This window comes from Otolemur garnettii, unplaced genomic scaffold (genome assembly GCF_000181295.1).
Source record: "Otolemur garnettii isolate 467f Iridium unplaced genomic scaffold, OtoGar3 scaffold00016, whole genome shotgun sequence".
Lineage (NCBI taxonomy): Eukaryota > Metazoa > Chordata > Mammalia > Primates > Galagidae > Otolemur > Otolemur garnettii.
The window spans coordinates 1,050,321-1,059,207 of record NW_003852411.1 but is presented as its reverse complement, the minus strand read 5'-3'; positions in this window follow the sequence as shown (position 1 = coordinate 1,059,207).

Here is an 8,887-nt window from a genome sequence, read left to right as displayed (position 1 = left end):
TTTTTTTTCTTTTGCTTTTACTTGCTGACCTTTACTTTTTCATTGTGGTCGAACATTTTGTTTAAAATAAAGTGGCACTCTAGCTAAATGAATATAACACATTTCAAAGTATATGGAATTTCTTTATACCATAACAACTGTGTGTGTATTTGTAAATGTCTGCATTTGAGTGATTATGAACACAGAATTTGAAAACCATTACAGTCCCTAGCTCATCTTTACCATGAGGCATTTTTTAGTTATGACAAAAAGAAGTATCTTGCTAGGTCAGACCGACTAACAGAGGAAGCAGAGCTTGCAAGTGGGTCATCGGCATATTCCTCTTGAATGCATAGCGCAGTGATAATGCACTTAAAAACACCTGATCTACAGGAACACTGGGAGTGACATTTAATGTTCATTTCTACTTTCTATGGTAAATACATTTTATTTACAATCATCAGGTTACATGTTATAATTATGACACAGTAAAACATACTGGTAAAATAACATTGTTAAAATGAATTTTTAGCAAAGAGTACAAATCAGAAGTAATAAAACCTTATATCAAGGCTCTAAACATTACGATGACATTTTTGGTGAGAATTGTTGTGATGGAATCTTGATGTCAGGTATTATCTCATGTTTGTTTTCTATTTAGAAGTAAGGAGAAGGTAGACAAAATTCAATAAAGCAATGACTCAGAATCAATCCTTTGATGAATGACATTTGAGATTTAATATGTGCTCCTTCTTCCTCTTGATCCATATCCACCCCTCTCCTGCCATTTTTTAAAGTGATTAACTCATTCATAGAGCAAATGGAACAGCCTTGATTTGTTGTTTTCCTATGTTAAGTGATTTATATCAAGACTGATTAAATGAATAGTTTTCTACAATTTATTCTTACTACTACACATCTGGTACTTGAACTGGCTATGCATCTAACATGCAAGAGAAGATATCCAAATATGATATGAAAAATAATATATTTGTTTTAAAAACTTCTATTAAAGCAATGTGGGGTCCAAATGAAATCATGTCATAAAATTCATTAGCACTAACCAGATTTTCTTTATAAAAATGTCATTAACTACAGTGGACTGCCTTCTCTGGTCTGCTAATTTTAATTGAAATTAAGATTCTTTGGTTGTATACTAATTGCTTATTTATGTATTTTTATTTAATGTGTGTGTTCCAATGTATTTTCTTACTGTATAAGGAATACCAACACTATCTTGTACGTGTGTTTGGATATGGTGTGGTTTACACACAATCCTTCAAACATAAGTAGTTTAACATTTGGAAAATTTCCATGTAATACTAAATAACATTATTTTATGTATTTATGCTGACATTTTATGACAAAAGCTTTGACTTACATTAGTTTGATATTTACATGGTTTAGGGAATGTGCTCTTTCTTAAATTTGAATGACTTTTCGTTATACAATCTTATCAGAAATTTAGCTAAGCTTGTTACTTTTCAATTTTTTAAAGAATATCTGTTCTTTTCCTATAATTTAAGTTCAAAAGAAAGACAAAAGTACACAGATGCCAGATAACATTTTTATTAATATTTTAATCGGCATTTATATGAAGGAGGTATCTTGAGTTTTCCTTTTCTTTATGGAGTTGCCTAATTTTGATTCTTTAAAAAGTTATTAAGAACTCTCTGATACATGTTGCAGTATCCTGGAGTATCAGGAGTCCAAGGCATTATTTAATCTTTTTTGTTTGTTTGTCTTGTTTTGCCATTTGGTAAATTGGGGACTTACCACATGTTTTAAGGGTGTAATTTTGTCCAAATAAAAGTATTGAATCTGCTGCTAGCGAGACCAGTGGATGTGAACATTTGACAGCCTGTGGGGAGCAGCTCCCCACTGAGACTTTACAGAAGAACAACTGTTTAAAGAAGAATGGAAAGTAGAACAGGCACAAAGTTAAAAGACGAATGTACTGACTTCTGCTTTTAATGGTATTTAGGGTTTTAGCAAGCCATTAACTTTAGTGTAGTGGAATTGCTGAAAGGAAGATTTAAAAATAAAAACAGTGGTTATCCAGGGACTAAGTTGCTGAAATATCCAGAAAGACAATTTGCTGTTGGAGGGGATCTCCAAGCATAAAAGGTCAGGGTGAATGGAAAAGAAATATGGAAATGGTAATTTATTTCCCCTGAAAAGCCAGTGACCCTTGCAGAGAATGAGGATAAGTAGTTTGGTAACTCATTGATGTTTTAAATGTTGAAACCAGTAGACAAAGACTTTGTCTCAATTTCCTGTTTCATATAATAAGAAAAATAATTAAAAAATGAATTATCAGCAATTATTAAAAGTGAAAAGTTGTCAACATTATTGCAGATACTGGAGAAGAATGCCCCATGGAATATCATATGCTAACCTACAAAGCACGGGTCTCTGGTGGACGCTGTATCTACATCGCGCAGAATGAGTAAGCTTGGGGTCTCATTCACTAATACCTCCTATGGCCCATTTTCTCTTTCATTCTCCATCTCTGCCTTATGAATTTTAAAACCGTACAGGGAGCCAAGAATTCTGTTCTTTTGACGATGAGGCATCTGGTTTTAATTCTGGGGTTGTGATCAAACCTTCCACTTATCTGGTTTGCCCTTTGTATTCATGATTTTTTTTAAAATGGAAGGAGATCCGATTTTCCTTTATTAAAAATTGGATTTAAATTTGTTTTTCATAAATTACAGGGGGAATTGTATCTCGGCTTGATCAATTAGCAATGAAGATGACTTGTTCCCAATCTTTGCCTGTGATTCTTCTTTGTGTGAAAGGAAAGTGACTGGGAGCCAAATTGTCAGCCAGACTCGAAGGCTCTTTACTATTGTGCCTGTTTGGCGCTGAGCCTTGGATTGAGGCCACGTGGTTCACGGTGGGAGAATGTGCCGCAGATGGAAATGAAAACGTGTGTTCTACCACGAAGGTGAATGGGAAGGTGCAGGTCAGAAATGAAGGAAAAGAATTGAGTGCCTGCTAGGTGGCGGATATTCTTATAACCCCCAACCCACTTAACCCAAATTACATGCTTCCTGAACACCAAGGAACTAGTATGACATGTAAAGCATAAATACCATAATAACCCACGTGTGTATCTGTTCTGCAGACTATTCGAGTTTGAGTCCTTATTTTTGTCACATACTAGTTCTGTGAGGTTGGGTAAAATGCTTATTTATAGACTCCAGAGTTTCCTTGACTAAATAACTATCAAGTGGTTTTTTTTTTTTTCTTTTTACCACAACTATAAAGTTTGTAAGGGTTAAAAGTTCCTATTACTAAAATTATATTTGTAAAATTATTTTCAGTGTTACAGATAATGTATTTGTGATGAACTTGATTATAAGCTACAGCAAGGTAACACAGATCATATGGTAGAGACAGCTGAACACTGACTAAACTTTTCAGTTGCATTCGTAGATGGCATACAGTTTGCTTCATAGGCTTACAATGCATCATGTTTCAGGACATTGAGATGCCTGCCTGGGAGATGGAACTGGATAGCTCTGCCACATCATTGTTTTCCAGATATCCTGGCTTTGTACAGGGAAAGCCCCAAGCGCTGCATTAATACAAATTCATAAGAATTGAATATCAGTGGGATAGGACATAAAATACTTTTTTTTACAAAACTACATCCGTAGATTTGTAGATGAATTTCAGAAACTCTTGAGTCTATAATGTTGTTTCCTATGGATAGTAAAATAGAACAAGATGCTAAATGTCAATGGACACAAACTGTAAAGCGATGTTTAAATAGCCAGCTTACGAGTTTCCAGCCTATAAATAGTTTCCATTTTAAAAGAATCTTTGGAATACTAATCTCTAAAATCTAATGTATATTTCATTTGTTTGGTTGAGCTGCTCTCACATATTATACAAAATATTTGTTTCCACATGTCAGTTTAAATCCTTTCATTCGAAGGCAGTCCTTTTTGTTTCTGAGGCCTATGCATTTATTCCTAAAATGAGGCAAAAATAAAAATAACTTCAAGTAACTTGAAGTATCTTCTCTTTTGATGCTCAATAACTGCTGACGTATGACTTCATAAATAGACTTTATTTTAAATATGGAAATTCGTAGCTTTGTAGTAGATGATATGGAATCTTAATGTTTTACAAGCAGCTTTTTCCATTTGTAATAGTTATAATTAAATTTCTTCAGTATATCTGAGATTTAGCACACTTGATCATTTACAATTTCTCCCTTAATTATTCTGCAATATTTTAAGGATATAGGATAAGTTTTTAACTATGTAAAAATAGATAATATTTTAATGATAATAATGAATTGACATCTTTCTTAATGATATATCAGGAGTTTTTAAAAAGGAAAGGATTTAAAACCTATAATGAAAAATTATATCTAGATTTGATATTATTTTATTTGTAGATGATTAATTACACTAATTAAAGTTTAATTTCAAGCAATATCACCTAAATAAAATTAAGTAAACAACTCTTGTCAGTATCTGGTTTATGTAATGAATGTCGTTTGCTTTTTCTGTTCATTTCTTGCAATCTACCTTCAGTTGTAACTATTTTTCTTATTTAACTCTTACTCATATTATCCTACATATACTACAAAATATATAGTTACGTAGATGTGAAATTTTTATTTTACATATAAATAATAAGCTATTAATTTTAATTAATTGAGTTCCAATTTGATGGACTATGTCTGCTTTAAAATATTTCAGTTCATATCCCTTGGGATCAATAGCCTTTGAAGGAGGTGACTGGTTTAGATAAAGGTTTACATATCATTTCCCAATCTCAATCCACAGATTTAATTATTAGATAATTCTTGATGTATAAATCTTAACATTCCACTTAGTAATTGCTGAGGTAGTTTCTCTTGTCCCTAAGAGTTAAATCTTGGTTATGATCCCAAGAAAATATAATTCCTCTTTAAAAATGAGGTTGGAAAAAAATGAGAATGAAAGTGAGGTTGGCTCAATATTTTTAACCTGTATAAAGAAAGAAACGAGATATTTTAGACTTCAGAATCTTCCCTGCGTTACCTGTGACACTGACATCCTCCCTATAGAGCCATACATTCTTCTGTCTCATATATGTGAGCAAAGAGGTAAGAATAATAATAGATAGGAGAAAAAGAAATTTAGAAGGGGAGCTCATCCAACAATAATAATAATGGATGTTGGTATCCCCTGTCATAACTTTAAATTGATTTAATATAGGAAAAACAAAATTAGCAAGGTAAAGGAAGTGATTCGAAATTAAGTTCCCTGAAGTTGCTCAAGAAGCTGAATTCATATTGATATGTTCTTTCCACTAATACTCATTTTATTTCTATTGTCTAGTTAGAACTTCAGGCCACCTTTAAAGGAGATGTCTTCATTTTAATATTAGATGATTTTTAGATTAGTTTTATATATGCACATATACTGTTGAAAGAATCACTTACAAACATTATCGTAGTTTCCAGACTTTTTTCCGTTACCAGAGGTGTAGCAATCAGCCCCATTTTGTCTGAAATCACCCTCCATCTCCGTTTGTCTCTTTGCTGCATTCTATTTTAGAGACAATGACAACAATCATATAACACAATATTTTTCAAGACAGTTAAAATCTAGGCCTATCTTATATTGAATTCAGCTATTGATAAATCACAAAAGATAATAATGTTGTCTTTTATATTTGAAAATAATGATTCTGAACTGCTATCAGCAGAATACTTGCTTGGAGCGATGTTTTTTTTCCCAGTACCAAGATACACATTCTCTCTCTGTGCTCTCAAAACCACGATTATCTGTATCTAGATATAGTATTGCCTTTGATGTTTTCTTCAATGCGATCATTATATAAATCTATATAATAATCACAATTGTATGGCAGTCTAAATGAAGTATGAAACAGAGTAATTAATCATGTTTACTGTATTTCTCCAGTTACCATATTTTCTTTTGATCTTGTACTGCCGAGTGTACAGAGTATGGTAGTTTCAGTCAACTCACCTGAGAGTTTAATCTTCTCTAAGAAGCAAGAGTTTGAGTATTTTTGTTTTCACTTTCGCATGATTTTGAATGTCAAAATGGAAAAAAATTATTTATGATATCTTTGTAGATACACCATTTCTAAATTAACAGGTTAAAGATATTAGTTACAAATGATATGATTGTAACCCAGAAATGAGTGAAAACCACATTTTAGGCAAGAGGCTGAGATTTTTTGTAAGTAAAAGAAATGAAGAAAAAAAAGTCCCACTCTTAGTGAAGAAATTGTTATACATATAATAAATATCTTATTTAAGGCCTGAATTTTATGTACACGATGTGGGGAGTGGGGAAATTAAAGAATATGATTATCGACTTATAGAGCATGTGACAGAGAACAGTGGAAAAAAAAAAAAACTTGTTAGTTTAGCTCTTATGAAGGAAGTGAAGAACTTAACAAAAGTTCAGGGTTTGAGTAGCCAGGAAGAGTGACACCTTCAAATTTCATTTGCCTACTCACTTTTCTTTTACAATTAAATTATTTTTATAGCGCCATAAATATCCTATTTTGCCCAGGAGTGGAGAGAAATTAAAATGCCCACTCACGAGATTATAGATAACCAGTGTTAGAACTTTGAGATACAGCTGACATAAGTTCAGAGGCAGTTCCACAAGAGGAAATACTAATGGGTTTCATTTTAAATACATAGGATTTGGAGTAGCAGACCATACAGGTAAGTATGTATAGCAGATTATTAGATAATTAGGCTCAGATGAGACGTCAGAGTTACAGCTATTCGTTGGTCTCTGTGATCCTCTCTGTGAGGACACAAACATCTTCACAGACTCTCAAATATATAAGTGGCGTGTGTGTCAATATATGTTCATGCCTCTATGAACAAGATGCATTGGGACTTAGACATAATTGTAGGAATGTGTGTAGGTTTGCATTAGTGCATCACATAGGCACAGACAAAGGCGAAGCCTCCAAGTTTGTGATCTGTGGAAGAGATATAAGCTGAGACATGGCCGAAACAGCCTGGTGGCACATTCATATTTAAGGAGTACAAGAGACAAGTGGAGTAAGAAGGGAGGTGGCTAATGATATAGGAGGAAAGTAAATAAGCATCTGCCCCATCGAAGCCAAAGGAAAGACCTTCTCAGAAAGGCTAAATGTGTTCAATGCTGCACAGAGGCCAGTATGAATGAGTGGAGAAAAGCTTTTAGTTTTAGAAAGTAGGAGATCAATGGAGGCTCCATGAAGGCTGTTAGAGCAGATTATCGAGAGGTAAATTGCACAGCATTAAGGAATGGGAACTGTGAGCAATTGGGGTAGCACATATGAATTATTCAATTTAAAGTTTGCCAGTTAAGAGAGTGAAATAAGGTGCCTTTATCATTTTTTACCTATGTCTTATATTTTATGATTTATGTTTAAGAGAACATATCAGTTTTCTAGAATAACCACTAATCTGAGACTTTCAAATACATAATTGAACAATTTGTATAAAATTTTGGAGCTATGGTCTTCACTGGATTCTGTTGTGTAGTTATCTGTCAGCGGGCGGATAGAAAGTTCCCAACCATCTCAAGGTGATTTCCTATGTGTGAAATGTTAAATATGGCCTCATTTAATGAAGAACATTTAAAAAATTAACTTCCGTATATAAAGTTGAACATTAAAACAAACAGTATTGATTAATGAAGAAGTGTACTTACGAGGTAGAGTCTACAAGTGTAGTAATTCAGGGCAAAGTATGGAAAAGATATTATGGATAAAGATATTCCTAAATTAGGAAGGTCACAACAAGATTATAGGCATCAAGAAAGAGCCCATAGTGTGGGAAAAATTAGAGCTTCAAGACTTAGATGGAATTTTAATTGATTAAGATCATTTGAGAATGCAACCAAGGATACGATCTCCAGCATATATTAAGAGTTAGGACAGCCTCGGTTTCATAATTTGTTATTTGTTTTGGAAAAGTATATCAGAAAGCAGAGGTAGTATCTAGAGGTCAGGGAATCAGATAGGAGATTGAGTCCAGCATTCTTAGTGCCTCATCTTGGATTTATGATGTTACAACTTTAACCTAATGGTGCAAAATTGTATCAAGATCGGGGAAGCTCTGTTGCTTTAATTCAGTCCTAATGAATTAGATGGGTTCATCTATACAGTGACTGCTTGCTTAGAGAATATTAAAACATTATTAGAATTGGGTGGAGTTACTGAACTTTAAAAGAAAAATAAAATCAGGGATAAAATTTCCTTAGAAACAAGAAGAAACACAAACTATCTGTTTATTCGGGGTTTAGAAAATGTTTTTGTTGAGAGATTCATTTAAGAGAAGCTTCTAATAATTGCTTACTTTCATATTAGTGAAAGGGAGGCATTACAAATGGAGATAATGATTCAGAATGGAGATAATGAAGAAACTCCCTCCAATCACAAGCTTACGCCTCTCCTCCTACTCATCCAGCATAAAAAGTGCTAATAAGGACTCAAATGGATAGATTTAAATTTCAGTTGTGTCTGCCTTTGGAGAGATTAATCATAAGGAATGAACGAGAACACTGAGGGAAAAGCTTAAAAGGGACTTGGTAATCAGTGATGATGACTTTGATGCCTTAAAACAAATAAATCGTTATCCATTTATTCAAATTCAGTCAATATTTATTGAGTAATCATATATCTATCTCTGTATCCCTATGTATACCAATATATACTAATATTTAGTATACTTTATATCATGGATTTGTTCTTTTCTTTTCTTTCTTTTTTTTTTGAGACAGAGTCTTACTTTGTAGCCCTGGATAGAAGGCCATGGCATCACAGCTCACAGCAACTTCCAACTCTTGGGCTGAAGCAATTCTCTTGCCTTAGCCTCCCACGCAGCTGGGACTACAGGCACCTACCACAACACTTGGCTTTT